This window comes from Hordeum vulgare, chromosome 7H, assembly GCF_904849725.1.
Source record: "Hordeum vulgare subsp. vulgare chromosome 7H, MorexV3_pseudomolecules_assembly, whole genome shotgun sequence".
Taxonomy (NCBI): Eukaryota; Viridiplantae; Streptophyta; class Magnoliopsida; order Poales; family Poaceae; genus Hordeum; species Hordeum vulgare.
Window position 1 is genome coordinate 351,193,289 of NC_058524.1, and position 15,745 is coordinate 351,209,033.

Consider the following 15,745-nt stretch of genomic DNA (forward strand, 5'->3'; position numbering starts at 1 on the left):
GTAAAAGAAAGAGGAGGAGGAGGAGGAGGAGTAGAAGGAGACGGAAGAGGAGAAGAAGAAGAAAATAAGAAGGAGAATGAGAAGGGGGAAGGAGGAGGAAGAAGGAGAAGGAGGAGCTCCTTCTCCTTCTTCTCCTCCTTCTCCTCCTTCTTCTTATCCTCCTCCCTCTCCTTCTTCTTCTTCTACTCTTCTTCTTCTTCCTTCCTTTCATTTTTCCTCTTTCTTCTCCTCTCGTCTCCTTCTTCGGGCTAAATTGGCTAAGAATGCCTTTTTGGAGCTAATTATGTCATTTCGAGGATAATTAGCTAAGTATAGGTCATTTTTTATAAAATAGACCATTTAGGAGCTAACTAAGCTAATTATGTCATTTAGATGGATAATTAGCCAATTTAGGCTTTGTTGGATGAGTCTAATATAGCTACGTAGAATAAGAGAAAGAGAACAAGAAGTAAAAGAACGAGGAGGAGGAGGAGGAGGAGGAGAAGGAGAAGCAAGAGGAGTAGAAGAAGAAAAGAAGAAGGATAAGGAGAAGGAGGAAGAAGGAGGAAGAAGGAGAAGGAGGAGCTCCTTCTCCTTCTTCTCCTCCTTCTTCTTATCCTCCTCCCTCTCCTTCTTCTTCTTCTCCTCTTCTTCTTCTTCCTTCCTTTCATTTTTCCTCTTTCTTCTCCTCTGGTCTCCTTCTTCGCGCTAAATTGGCTAAGAATGCCTTTTTGGAGCTAATTATGTCATTTCGAGGATAATTAGCTAAGTATAGGTCATTTTTTATTAAATAGACCATTTAGGAGCTAACTAAGCTAATTATGTCATTTAGATGGTAATTAGCCAATTTAGGCTTTGTTGGATGAGTCTAATTAAGCTACGTAGAATAAGAGAAATAGAAGAAGAAGTAAAAGAAGGAGGAGGAGGAGGAGGAAGAGGAGAAGGAGACGGAAGAGGAGAAGAAGAAGAAAAGAAGAAGAAGGAGAAGGAGAAGGAGGAAGAAGGAGGAAGAAGGAGAAGGAGGAGCTCCTTCTCCTTCTTCTCCTCCTTCTGCTTATCCTCCTCCCTCTCCTTCTCCTTCTTCTCCTCTTCTTCTTCTTCTTTCCTTTCATTTTTCCTCTTTCTTCTCCTCTCGTCTCCTTCTTCGGGCTAAATTGGCTAAGAATGCCTTTATGGAGCTAATTATGTCATTTCGAGGATAATTAGCTAAGTATAGGTCATTTTTTATTAAATAGACTATTTAGGAGCTAACTAAGCTATTTATGTCATTTAGATGGATAATTAGCCAATTTAGGCTTTGTTGGATGAGTCTAATATAGCTACGTAGAATAAGAGAAAAAGAAGAAGAAGTAAAAGAAGGAGGAGGAGGAGGACGAGGAGAAGGAGACGGAAGAGGAGAAGAAGAAGAAAAGAAGAAGGAGAAGGAGAAGGAAAAAGGAGAAGGAGGAGCTTCTTCTCCTTCTTCTCCTCCTTCTGCTTATCCTCCTCCCTCTCCTTCTCCTTCTTCTGCTCTTCTTCGTCTTCCTTCCTTCCATTTTCCCTCTTTCTTCTCCTCTCGTCTCCTTCTTCGGGCTAAATTGGCTAAGAATACCTTTTTGGAGCTAATTATGTCATTTCGAGGATAATTAGCTAAGTATAGGTCATTTTTTATTAAATAGACCATTTAGGAGCTAACTAAGCTAATTATGTCATTTAGATGGATAATTAGCCAATTTAGACTTTGTTGGATGAGTCTAATTAAGCTACGTAGAATAAGAGAAAGAGAAGAAGAAGTAAAAGAAGGAGGAGGAGGCGGAGGAGGAGGAGTAGAAGGAGACGGAAGAGGAGAAGAAGAAGAAAAGAAGAAGGAGAAGGAGAAGGGGGAAGGAGGAGGAAGAAGGAGAAGGATGAGCTCCTTCTCCTTCTTCTCCTCCTTCTGCTTATCCTCCTCCCTCTCCTTCTCCTTCTTCTCCTCTTCTTCTTCTTCCTTCCTTTCATTTTTCCTCTTTCTTCTCCTCTCGTCTCCTTCTTCGGGCTAAATAGGCTAAGAATGCCTTTTTGGAGCTAATTATGTCATTTCGAGGATAATTAGCTAAGTATAGGTCATTTTTTATTAAATAGACCATTTAGGAGCTAACTAAGCTAATTATGTCATTTAGATGGATAATTAGCCAATTTAGGCTTTGTTGGATGAGTCTAATATAGCTACGTAGAATAAGAGAAAGAGAAGAGGAAGTAAAAGAAGGAGGAGGAGGAGAAGGAGGAGGAGAAGGAGACGGAAGTGGAGTAGAAGAAGAAAAGAAGAAGGAGAAGGAGAAGGAGGAAGAAGGAGAAGGAGGAGCTCCTTCTCCTTCTTCTCCTCCTTCTCCTCCTTCTTCTTATCCTCCTCCCTCTCCTTCTTCTTCTTCTCCTCTTCTTCTTCTTTCTTCCTTTCATTTTTCCTCTTTCTTCTCCTCTCGTCTCCTTCTTCGGGCTAAATTGGCTAAGAATGCCTTTTTGGAGCTAATTATGTCATTTCGAGGATAATTAGCTAAGTATAGGTCATTTTTTATTAAATAGACCATTTAGGAGCTAACTAAGCTAATTATGTCATTTAGATGGATAATTAGCCAATTTATGCTTTGTTGGATGAGTCTAATATAGCTACGTAGATTAAGAGAAAGAGAACAAGAAGTAAAAGAAGGAGGAGGAGGAGGAGGAGGAGGAGAAGGAGACGGAAGAGGAATAGAAGAAGAAAAGAAGAAGGAGAAGGAGAAGGAGGAAGGAGGAAGAAGGAGAAGGAGGAGCTCCTTCTCCTTCTTATCCTCCTTCTCCTCCTTCTTCTTATCCTCCTCCCTCTCCTTCTTCTTCTTCTCCTCTTCTTCTTCTTCCTTCCTTTCATTTTTCCTCTTTCTTCTCCTCTCGTCTCCTTCTTCGGGCTAAATTGGCTAAGAATGCCTTTTTGGAGCTAATTATGTCATTTAGAGGATAATTAGCTAAGTATAGGTCATTTCTTATTAAATAGACCATTTAGGAGCTAACTAACCTAATTATGTCATTTAGATGGATAATTAGCCAATTTAGGCTTTGTTGGATGAGTCTAATTAAGCTACGTAGAATAAGAGAAAGAGAAGAAGAAGTAAAAGAAGGAGGAGGAGGAGGAGGAGGAGTAGAAGGAGACGGAAGAGGAGAAGAAGAAGAAAAGAAGGAGAAGGAGAAGGAGGAAGGAGGAGGAAGAAGGAGAAGGAGGAGCTCCTTCTCCTTCTTCTCCTCCTTCTACTTATCCTCCTCCCTCTCCTTCTCCTTCTTGTCATCTTCTTCTTCTTCCTTCCTTTCATATTTCCTCTTTCTTCTCCTCTCGTATCCTTCTTCGGGCTAAATTGGCTAAGAATGCCTTTTTGGAGCTAATTATGTCATTTCGAGGATAATTAGCTAAGTATAGGTCATTTTTTATTAAATAGACCATTTAGGTGCTAACTAAGCTAATTATGTCATTTAGATGGATAATCAGCCAATTTAGGCTTTGTTGGATGAGTCTAATATAGCTATGTAGAATAAGAGAAAGAGAACAAGAAGTAAAAGAAGGAGGAGGAGGAGGAGGAGAAAGAGACGGAAGAGGAATAGAAGAAGAAAAGAAGTAGGAGAAGGAGAAGGAGGAAGAAGGAGGAAGAAGGAGAAGGAGGAGCTCCTTCTCCTTCTTCTCCTCCTTCTCCTCCTTCTTCTTATCCTCCTCCCTCTCCTTCTTCTTCATCTCCTCTTCTTCTTCTTCCTTCCTTTCATTTTTCCTCTTTCTTGTCCTCTCGTCTCCTTCTTCGGGCTAAATTGGCTAAGAATGTCTTTTTGGAGCAAATTATGTCATTTCGAGGATAATTAGCTAAGTATAGGTCATTTTTTATTAAATAGACCATTTAGGAGCTAACTAAGCTAATTATGTCATTTAGATGGATAATTAGCCAATTTAGGCTTTGTTGGATGAGTCTAATATAGCTACGTAGAATAAGAGAAAAAGAAGAAGAAGTAAAAGAAGGAGGAGGAGGAGGAGGAGAAGGAGACGGAAGAGGAGAAGAAGAAGAAAAGAAGAAGGAGAAGGGGAAGGAGAAGGAGAAGGAGGAAGAAGGAGAAGGAGGAGCTCCTTCTCCTTCTTCTCCTCCTTCTGCTTATCCTCCTCCCTCTCCTTCTCCTTCTTCTGCTCTTCTTCCTCTTCCTTCCTTTCATTTTTCCTCTTTCTTCTCCTCTCGTCTCCTTCTTCGGGCTAAATTGGCTAAGAATGCCTTTTTGGAGCTAATTATGTCATTTCGAGGATAATTAGCTAAGTATATGTCATTTTTTATTAAATAGACCATTTCGGAGCTAACTAAGCTAATTATGTCATTTAGATGGATAATTATCCAATTTAGGCTTTGTTGGATGAGTCTAATTAAGCTACGTAGAATAAGAGAAAGAGAAGAAGAAGTAAAAGAAAGAGGAGGAGGAGTAGAACGAGACGGAAGAGGAGAAGAAGAAGAAAATAAGAAGGAGAATGAGAAGGGGGAAGGAGGAGGAAGAAGGAGAAGGAGGAGCTCCTTCTCCTTCTTCTCCTCCTTCTCCTCCTTCTTCTTATCCTCCTCCCTCTCCTTCTTCTTCTTCTACTCTTCTTCTTCTTCCTTCCTTTCATTTTTCCTCTTTCTTCTCCTCTCGTCTCCTTCTTCGGGCTAAATTGGCTAAGAATGCCTTTTTGGAGCTAATTATGTCATTTCGAGGATAATTAGCTAAGTATAGGTCATTTTTTATAAAATAGACCATTTAGGAGCTAACTAAGCTAATTATGTCATTTAGATGGATAATTAGCCAATTTAGGCTTTGTTGGATGAGTCTAATATAGCTACGTAGAATAAGAGAAAGAGAACAAGAAGTAAAAGAACGAGGAGGAGGAGGAGGAGGAGGAGAAGGAGAAGCAAGAGGAGTAGAAGAAGAAAAGAAGAAGGATAAGGAGAAGGAGGAAGAAGGAGGAAGAAGGAGAAGGAGGAGCTCCTTCTCCTTCTTCTCCTCCTTCTTCTTATCCTCCTCCCTCTCCTTCTTCTTCTTCTCCTCTGCTTCTTCTTCCTTCCTTTCATTTTTCCTCTTTCTTCTCCTCTGGTCTCCTTCTTCGCGCTAAATTGGCTAAGAATGCCTTTTTGGAGCTAATTATGTCATTTCGAGGATAATTAGCTAAGTATAGGTCATTTTTTATTAAATAGACCATTTAGGAGCTAACTAAGCTAATTATGTCATTTAGATGGTAATTAGCCAATTTAGGCTTTGTTGGATGAGTCTAATTAAGCTACGTAGAATAAGAGAAATAGAAGAAGAAGTAAAAGAAGGAGGAGGAGGAGGAGGAGGAGGAGAAGGAGACGGAAGAGGAGGAGAAGAAGAAAAGAAGAAGAAGGAGAAGGAGAAGGAGGAAGAAGGAGGAAGAAGGAGAAGGAGGATCTCCTTCTCCTTCTTCTCCTCCTTCTGCTTATCCTCCTCCCTCTCCTTCTCCTTCTTCTCCTCTTCTTCTTCTTCCTTCCTTTCATTTTTCCTCTTTCTTCTCCTCTCGTCTCCTTCTTCGGGCTAAATTGGCTAAGAATGCCTTTATGGAGCTAATTATGTCATTTCGAGGATAATTAGCTAAGTATAGGTCATTTTTTATTAAATAGACTATTTAGGAGCTAACTAAGCTATTTATGTCATTTAGATGGATAATTAGCCAATTTAGGCTTTGTTGGATGAGTCTAATATAGCTACGTAGAATAAGAGAAAAAGAAGAAGAAGTAAAAGAAGGAGGAGGAGGAGGACGAGGAGAAGGAGACGGAAGAGGAGAAGAAGAAGAAAAGAAGAAGGAGAAGGAGAAGAAGGAAAAAGGAGAAGGAGGAGCTTCTTCTCCTTCTTCTCCTCCTTCTGCTTATCCTCCTCCCTCTCCTTCTCCTTCTTCTGCTCTTCTTCGTCTTCCTTCCTTCCATTTTCCCTCTTTCTTCTCCTCTCGTCTCCTTCTTCGGGCTAAATTGGCTAAGAATACCTTTTTGGAGCTAATTATGTCATTTCGAGGATAATTAGCTAAGTATAGGTCATTTTTTATTAAATAGACCATTTAGGAGCTAACTAAGCTAATTATGTCATTTAGATGGATAATTAGCCAATTTAGACTTTGTTGGATGAGTCTAATTAAGCTACGTAGAATAAGAGAAAGAGAAGAAGAAGTAAAAGAAGGCGGAGGAGGCGGAGGAGGAGGAGTAGAAGGAGACGGAAGAGGAGAAGAAGAAGAAAAGAAGAAGGAGAAGGAGAAGGGGGAAGGAGGAGGAAGAAGGAGAAGGATGAGCTCCTTCTCCTTCTTCTCCTCCTTCTGCTTATCCTCCTCCCTCTCCTTCTCCTTCTTCTCCTCTTCTTCTTCTTCCTTCCTTTCATTTTTCCTCTTTCTTCTCCTCTCGTCTCCTTCTTCGGGCTAAATAGGCTAAGAATGCCTTTTTGGAGCTAATTATGTCATTTCGAGGATAATTAGCTAAGTATAGGTCATTTTTTATTAAATAGACCATTTAGGAGCTAACTAAGCTAATTATGTCATTTAGATGGATAATTAGCCAATTTAGGCTTTGTTGGATGAGTCTAATATAGCTACGTAGAATAAGAGAAAGAGAAGAGGAAGTAAAAGAAGGAGGAGGAGGAGAAGGAGGAGGAGAAGGAGACGAAAGTGGAGTAGAAGAAGAAAAGAAGAAGGAGAAGGAGAAGGAGGAAGAAGGAGAAGGAGGAGCTCCTTCTCCTTCTTCTCCTCCTTCTCCTCCTTCTTCTTATCCTCCTCCCTCTCCTTCTTCTTCTTCTCCTCTTCTTCTTCTTCCTTCCTTTCATTTTTCCTCTTTCTTCTCCTCTCGTCTCCTTCTTCGGGCTAAATTGGCTAAGAATGCCTTTTTGGAGCTAATTATGTCATTTCGAGGATAATTAGCTAAGTATAGGTCATTTTTTATTAAATAGACCATTTAGGAGCTAACTAAGCTAATTATGTCATTTAGATGGATAATTAGCCAATTTAGGCTTTGTTGGATGAGTCTAATATAGCTACGTAGATTAAGAGAAAGAGAACAAGAAGTAAAAGAAGGAGGAGGAGGAGGAGGAGGAGGAGAAGGAGACGGAAGAGGAATAGAAGAAGAAAAGAAGAAGGAGAAGGAGAAGGAGGAAGGAGGAAGAAGGAGAAGGAGGAGCTCCTTCTCCTTCTTATCCTCCTTCTCCTCCTTCTTCTTATCCTCCTCCCTCTCCTTCTTCTTCTTCTCCTCTTCTTCTTCTTCCTTCCTTTCATTTTTCCTCTTTCTTCTCCTCTCGTCTCCTTCTTCGGGCTAAATTGGCTAAGAATGCCTTTTTGGAGCTAATTATGTCATTTAGAGGATAATTAGCTAAGTATAGGTCATTTCTTATTAAATAGACCATTTAGGAGCTAACTAACCTAATTATGTCATTTAGATGGATAATTAGCCAATTTAGGCTTTGTTGGATGAGTCTAATTAAGCTACGTAGAATAAGAGAAAGAGAAGAAGAAGTAAAAGAAGGAGGAGGAGGAGGAGGAGGAGTAGAAGGAGACGGAAGAGGAGAAGAAGAAGAAAAGAAGGAGAAGGAGAAGGAGGAAGGAGGAGGAAGAAGGAGAAGGAGGAGCTCCTTCTCCTTCTTCTCCTCCTTCTGCTTATCCTCCTCCCTCTCCTTCTCCTTCTTGTCATCTTCTTCTTCTTCCTTCCTTTCATATTTCCTCTTTCTTCTCCTCTCGTATCCTTCTTCGGGCTAAATTGGCTAAGAATGCCTTTTTGGAGCTAATTATGTCATTTCGAGGATAATTAGCTAAGTATAGGTCATTTTTTATTAAATAGACCATTTAGGTGCTAACTAAGCTAATTATGTCATTTAGATGGATAATCAGCCAATTTAGGCTTTGTTGGATGAGTCTAATATAGCTATGTAGAATAAGAGAAAGAGAACAAGAAGTAAAAGAAGGAGGAGGAGGAGGAGGAGGAGGAGAAAGAGACGGAAGAGGAATAGAAGAAGAAAAGAAGTAGGAGAAGGAGAAGGAGGAAGAAGGAGGAAGAAGGAGAAGGAGGAGCTCCTTCTCCTTCTTCTCCTCCTTCTCCTCCTTCTTCTTATCCTCCTCCCTCTCCTTCTTCTTCTTCTCCTCTTCTTCTTCTTCCTTCCTTTCATTTTTCCTCTTTCTTGTCCTCTCGTCTCCTTCTTCGGGCTAAATTGGCTAAGAATGTCTTTTTGGAGCAAATTATGTCATTTCGAGGATAATTAGCTAAGTATAGGTCATTTTTTATTAAATAGACCATTTAGGAGCTAACTAAGCTAATTATGTCATTTAGATGGATAATTAGCCAATTTAGGCTTTGTTGGATGAGTCTAATATAGCTACGTAGAATAAGAGAAAAAGAAGAAGAAGTAAAAGAAGGAGGAGGAGGAGGAGGAGAAGGAGACGGAAGAGGAGAAGAAGAAGAAAAGAAGAAGGAGAAGGAGAAGGAGAAGGAGAAGGAGGAAGAAGGAGAAGGAGGAGCTCCTTCTCCTTCTTCTCCTCCTTCTGCTTATCCTCCTCCCTCTCCTTCTCCTTCTTCTGCTCTTCTTCCTCTTCCTTCCTTTCATTTTTCCTCTTTCTTCTCCTCTCGTCTCCTTCTTCGGGCTAAATTGGCTAAGAATGCCTTTTTGGAGCTAATTATGTCATTTCGAGGATAATTAGCTAAGTATATGTCATTTTTTATTAAATAGACCATTTCGGAGCTAACTAAGCTAATTATGTCATTTAGATGGATAATTATCCAATTTAGGCTTTGTTGGATGAGTCTAATTAAGCTACGTAGAATAAGAGAAAGAGAAGAAGAAGTAAAAGAAAGAGGAGGAGGAGGAGGAGGAGTAGAAGGAGACGGAAGAGGAGAAGAAGAAGAAAATAAGAAGGAGAATGAGAAGGGGGAAGGAGGAGGAAGAAGGAGAAGGAGGAGCTCCTTCTCCTTCTTCTCCTCCTTCTCCTCCTTCTTCTTATCCTCCTCCCTCTCCTTCTTCTTCTTCTACTCTTCTTCTTCTTCCTTCCTTTCATTTTTCCTCTTTCTTCTCCTCTCGTCTCCTTCTTCGGGCTAAATTGGCTAAGAATGCCTTTTTGGAGCTAATTATGTCATTTCGAGGATAATTAGCTAAGTATAGGTCATTTTTTATAAAATAGACCATTTAGGAGCTAACTAAGCTAATTATGTCATTTAGATGGATAATTAGCCAATTTAGGCTTTGTTGGATGAGTCTAATATAGCTACGTAGAATAAGAGAAAGAGAACAAGAAGTAAAAGAACGAGGAGGAGGAGGAGGAGGAGGAGAAGGAGAAGCAAGAGGAGTAGAAGAAGAAAAGAAGAAGGATAAGGAGAAGGAGGAAGAAGGAGGAAGAAGGAGAAGGAGGAGCTCCTTCTCCTTCTTCTCCTCCTTCTTCTTATCCTCCTCCCTCTCCTTCTTCTTCTTCTCCTCTTCTTCTTCTTCCTTCCTTTCCTTTTTCCTCTTTCTTCTCCTCTGGTCTCCTTCTTCGCGCTAAATTGGCTAAGAATGCCTTTTTGGAGCTAATTATGTCATTTCGAGGATAATTAGCTAAGTATAGGTCATTTTTTATTAAATAGACCATTTAGGAGCTAACTAAGCTAATTATGTCATTTAGATGGTAATTAGCCAATTTAGGCTTTGTTGGATGAGTCTAATTAAGCTACGTAGAATAAGAGAAATAGAAGAAGAAGTAAAAGAAGGAGGAGGAGGAGGAGGAGGAGGAGAAGGAGACGGAAGAGGAGAAGAAGAAGAAAAGAAGAAGAAGGAGAAGGAGAAGGAGGAAGAAGGAGGAAGAAGGAGAAGGAGGAGCTCCTTCTCCTTCTTCTCCTCCTTCTGCTTATCCTCCTCCCTCTCCTTCTCCTTCTTCTCCTCTTCTTCTTCTTCTTCTTTCCTTTCATTTTTCCTCTTTCTTCTCCTCTCGTCTCCTTCTTCGGGCTAAATTGGCTAAGAATGCCTTTATGGAGCTAATTATGTCATTTCGAGGATAATTAGCTAAGTATAGGTCATTTTTTATTAAATAGACTATTTAGGAGCTAACTAAGCTATTTATGTCATTTAGATGGATAATTAGCCAATTTAGGCTTTGTTGGATGAGTCTAATATAGCTACGTAGAATAAGAGAAAAAGAAGAAGAAGTAAAAGAAGGAGGAGGAGGAGGACGAGGAGAAGGAGACGGAAGAGGAGAAGAAGAAGAAAAGAAGAAGGAGAAGGAGAAGAAGGAAAAAGGAGAAGGAGGAGCTTCTTCTCCTTCTTCTCCTCCTTCTGCTTATCCTCCTCCCTCTCCTTCTCCTTCTTCTGCTCTTCTTCGTCTTCCTTCCTTCCATTTTCCCTCTTTCTTCTCCTCTCGTCTCCTTCTTCGGGCTAAATTGGCTAAGAATACCTTTTTGGAGCTAATTATGTCATTTCGAGGATAATTAGCTAAGTATAGGTCATTTTTTATTAAATAGACCATTTAGGAGCTAACTAAGCTAATTATGTCATTTAGATGGATAATTAGCCAATTTAGACTTTGTTGGATGAGTCTAATTAAGCTACGTAGAATAAGAGAAAGAGAAGAAGAAGTAAAAGAAGGAGGAGGAGGCGGAGGAGGAGGAGTAGAAGGAGACGGAAGAGGAGAAGAAGAAGAAAAGAAGAAGGAGAAGGAGAAGGGGGAAGGAGGAGGAAGAAGGAGAAGGATGAGCTCCTTCTCCTTCTTCTCCTCCTTCTGCTTATCCTCCTCCCTCTCCTTCTCCTTCTTCTCCTCTTCTTCTTCTTCCTTCCTTTCATTTTTCCTCTTTCTTCTCCTCTCGTCTCCTTCTTCGGGCTAAATAGGCTAAGAATGCCTTTTTGGAGCTAATTATGTCATTTCGAGGATAATTAGCTAAGTATAGGTCATTTTTTATTAAATAGACCATTTAGGAGCTAACTAAGCTAATTATGTCATTTAGATGGATAATTAGCCAATTTAGGCTTTGTTGGATGAGTCTAATATAGCTACGTAGAATAAGAGAAAGAGAAGAGGAAGTAAAAGAAGGAGGAGGAGGAGAAGGAGGAGGAGAAGGAGACGGAAGTGGAGTAGAAGAAGAAAAGAAGAAGGAGAAGGAGAAGGAGGAAGAAGGAGAAGGAGGAGCTCCTTCTCCTTCTTCTCCTCCTTATCCTCCTTCTTCTTATCCTCCTCCCTCTCCTTCTTCTTCTTCTCCTCTTCTTCTTCTTCCTTCCTTTCATTTTTCCTCTTTCTTCTCCTCTCGTCTCCTTCTTCGGGCTAAATTGGCTAAGAATGCCTTTTTGGAGCTAATTATGTCATTTCGAGGATAATTAGCTAAGTATAGGTCATTTTTTATTAAATAGACCATTTAGGAGCTAACTAAGCTAATTATGTCATTTAGATGGATAATTAGCCAATTTAGGCTTTGTTGGATGAGTCTAATATAGCTACGTAGATTAAGAGAAAGAGAACAAGAAGTAAAAGAAGGAGGAGGAGGAGGAGGAGGAGGAGAAGGAGACGGAAGAGGAATAGAAGAAGAAAAGAACAAGGAGAAGGAGAAGGAGGAAGGAGGAAGAAGGAGAAGGAGGAGCTCCTTCTCCTTCTTATCCTCCTTCTCCTCCTTCTTCTTATCCTCCTCCCTCTCCTTCTTCTTCTTCTCCTCTTCTTCTTCTTCCTTCCTTTCATTTTTCCTCTTTCTTCTCCTCTCGTCTCCTTCTTCGGGCTAAATTGGCTAAGAATGCCTTTTTGGAGCTATTATGTCATTTAGAGGATAATTAGCTAAGTATAGGTCATTTCTTATTAAATAGACCATTTAGGAGCTAACTAACCTAATTATGTCATTTAGATGGATAATTAGCCAATTTAGGCTTTGTTGGATGAGTCTAATTAAGCTACGTAGAATAAGAGAAAGAGAAGAAGAAGTAAAAGAAGGAGGAGGAGGAGGAGAAGGAGACGGAAGAGGAGAAGAAGAAGAAAAGAAGAAGGAGAAGGAGAAGGAGAAGGAGGAAGAAGGAGGAAGAAGGAGAAGGAGGAGCTCCTTCTCCTTCTTCTCCTCCTTCTGCTTATCCTCCTCCCTCTCCTTCTCCTTCTTCTCCTCTTCTTCTTCTTCCTTCCTTTCATTTTTCCTCTTTCTTCTCCTCTCGTCTCCTTCTTCGGGCTAAATTGGCTAAGAATGCCTTTTTGGAGCTAATTATTTCATTTCGAGGATAATTAGCTAAGTATAGGTCATTTTTTATTAAATAGACCATTTAGGAGCTAACTAAGCTAATTATGTCATTTAGATGGATAATTTGCCAATTTAGGCTTTGTTGGATGAGTCTAATATAGCTACGTAGAATAAGAGAAAAAGAAGAAGAAGTAAAAGAAGGAGGAGGAGGAGGAGGAGGAGGAGAAGGAGATGGAAGAGGAGAAGAAGAAGAAAAGAAGAAGGAGAAGGAGAAGGAGGAAGAAGGAGGAAGAAGGAGAAGGAGGAGCTCCTTCTCCTTCTTCTCCTCCTTCTGCTTATCCTCCTCCCTCTCCTTCTCCTTCTTCTCCTCTTCTTCCTCTTCCTTCCTTTCATTTTTCCTCTTTCTTCTCCTCTCGTCTCCTTCTTCGGGCTAAATTGGCTAAGAATGCCTGTTTGGAGCTAATTATGTCATTTCGAGGATAATTAGCTAAGTATAGGTCATTTTTTATTAAATAGACCATTTAGGAGCTAACTAAGCTAATTATGTCATTTAGATGGATAATTAGCCAATTTAGGCTTTGTTGGATGAGTCTAATTAAGCTACGTAGAATAAGAGAAAGAGAAGAAGAAGTAAAAGAAGGAGGAGGAGGAGGAGGAGGAGTAGAAGGAGACGGAAGAGGAGAAGAAGAAGAAAAGAAGAAGGAGAAGGAGAAGGAGAAGGGGGAAGGAGGAGGAAGAAGGAGAAGGAGGAGCTCCTTCTCCTTATTCTCCTCCTTCTGCTTATCCTCCTCCCTCTCCTTCTCCTTCTTCTCATCTTCTTCTTCTTCCTTCCTTTCATTTTTCCTCTTTCTTCTCCTCTCGTCTCCTTCTTCGGGCTAAATTGGCTAAGAATGCATTTTTGGAGCTAATTATGTCATTTCGAGGATAATTAGCTAAGTATAGGTCATTTTTTACTAAATAGACCATTCAGGAGCTAACTAAGCTAATTATGTCATTTAGATGGATAATTAGCCAATTTAGGTTTTGTTGGATTAGTCTAATATAGCTACGTAGAATAAGAGAAAGAGAAGAGGAAGTAAAAGAAGGAGGAGGAGGAGGAGGAGGAGGAGAAGGAGATGGAAGAGGAGTAGAAGAAGAAAAGAAGAAGGAGAAGGAGAAGGAGGAAGAAGGAGGAAGAAGGAGAAGGAGGAGCTCCTTCTCCTTCTTCTCCTCCTTATCCTCCTTCTTCTTATCCTCCTCCCTCTCCTTCTTCTTCTTCTCCTCTTCTTCTTCTTCCTTCCTTTCATTTTTCCTCTTTCTTCTCCTCTCGTCTCCTTCTTTGGGCTAAATTGGCTAAGAATACCTTTTTGGAGCTAATTATGTCATTTCGAGGATAATTACCTAAGTATAGGTCATTTCTTGTTAAATAGACCATTTAGGATCTAACTAAGCTAATTATGTCATTTAGATGGATAATTAGCCAATTTAGGCTTTGTTGGATGAGTCTAATATAGCTACGTAGAATAAGAGAAAGAGAACGAGAAGTAAAAGAAGGAGGAGGAGGAGGAGGAGGAGAAGGAGACGGAAGAGGAATAGAAGAAGAAAAGAAGAAGGAGAAGGAGAAGGAGGAAGAAGGAGAAGGACGAGCTCCTTCTCCTTCTTCTCCTCCTTCTCCTCCTTCTTCTTATCCTCCTCCCTCTCCTTCTTCTTCTTCTCCTCTTCTTCTTCTTCCTTCCTTTCATTTTTCCTCTTTCTTCTCCTCTCGTCTCCTTCTTCGGGCTAAATTGGCTAAGAATGCCTTTTTGGAGCTAATTATTTCATTTCGAGGATAATTAGCTAAGTATAGGTCATTTTTTATTAAATAGACCATTTAGGAGCTAACTAAGCTAATTATGTCATTTAGATGGATAATTTGCCAATTTAGGCTTTGTTGGATGAGTCTAATATAGCTACGTAGAATAAGAGAAAAAGAAGAAGAAGTAAAAGAAGGAGGAGGAGGAGGAGGAGGAGGAGAAGGAGATGGAAGAGGAGAAGAAGAAGAAAAGAAGAAGGAGAAGGAGAAGGAGGAAGAAGGAGGAAGAAGGAGAAGGAGGAGCTCCTTCTCCTTCTTCTCCTCCTTCTGCTTATCCTCCTCCCTCTCCTTCTCCTTCTTCTCCTCTTCTTCCTCTTCCTTCCTTTCATTTTTCCTCTTTCTTCTCCTCTCGTCTCCTTCTTCGGGCTAAATTGGCTAAGAATGCCTGTTTGGAGCTAATTATGTCATTTCGAGGATAATTAGCTAAGTATAGGTCATTTTTTATTAAATAGACCATTTAGGAGCTAACTAAGCTAATTATGTCATTTAGATGGATAATTAGCCAATTTAGGCTTTGTTGGATGAGTCTAATTAAGCTACGTAGAATAAGAGAAAGAGAAGAAGAAGTAAAAGAAGGAGGAGGAGGAGGAGGAGGAGTAGAAGGAGACGGAAGAGGAGAAGAAGAAGAAAAGAAGAAGGAGAAGGAGAAGGAGAAGGGGGAAGGAGGAGGAAGAAGGAGAAGGAGGAGCTCCTTCTCCTTATTCTCCTCCTTCTGCTTATCCTCCTCCCTCTCCTTCTCCTTCTTCTCATCTTCTTCTTCTTCCTTCCTTTCATTTTTCCTCTTTCTTCTCCTCTCGTCTCCTTCTTCGGGCTAAATTGGCTAAGAATGCATTTTTGGAGCTAATTATGTCATTTCGAGGATAATTAGCTAAGTATAGGTCATTTTTTATTAAATAGACCATTCAGGAGCTAACTAAGCTAATTATGTCATTTAGATGGATAATTAGCCAATTTAGGTTTTGTTGGATTAGTCTAATATAGCTACGTAGAATAAGAGAAAGAGAAGAGGAAGTAAAAGAAGGAGGAGGAGGAGGAGGAGGAGGAGAAGGAGACGGAAGAGGAGTAGAAGAAGAAAAGAAGAAGGAGAAGGAGAAGGAGGAAGAAGGAGGAAGAAGGAGAAGGAGGAGCTCCTTCTCCTTCTTCTCCTCCTTATCCTCCTTCTTCTTATCCTCCTCCCTCTCCTTCTTCTTCTTCTCCTCTTCTTCTTCTCCCTTCCTTTCATTTTTCCTCTTTCTTCTCCTCTCGTCTCCTTCTTTGGGCTAAATTGGCTAAGAATACCTTTTTGGAGCTAATTATGTCATTTCGAGGATAATTAGCTAAGTATAGGTCATTTCTTGTTAAATAGACCATTTAGGATCCAACTAAGCTAATTATGTCATTTAGATGGATAATTAGCCAATTTAGGCTTTGTTGGATGAGTCTAATATAGCTACGTAGAATAAGAGAAAGAGAACAAGAAGTAAAAGAAGGAGGAGGAGGAGGAGGAGGAGGAGAAGGAGACGGAAGAGGAATAGAAGAAGAAAAGAAGAAGGAGAAGGAGAAGGAGGAAGAAGGAGAAGGACGAGCTCCTTCTCCTTCTTCTCCTCCTTCTCCTCCTTCTTCTTATCCTCCTCCCTCTCCTTCTTCTTCTTCTCCTCTTCTTCTTCTTCCTTCCTTTCATTTTTCCTCTTTCTTCTCCTCTCGTCTCCTTCTTCGGGCTAAATTGGCTAAGAATGCCTGTTTGGAGCTAATTATGTCATTTCGAGGATAATTAGCTAAGTATAGGTCATTTTTTATTAAATAGACCATTTAGGATCTAACTAAGCTAATT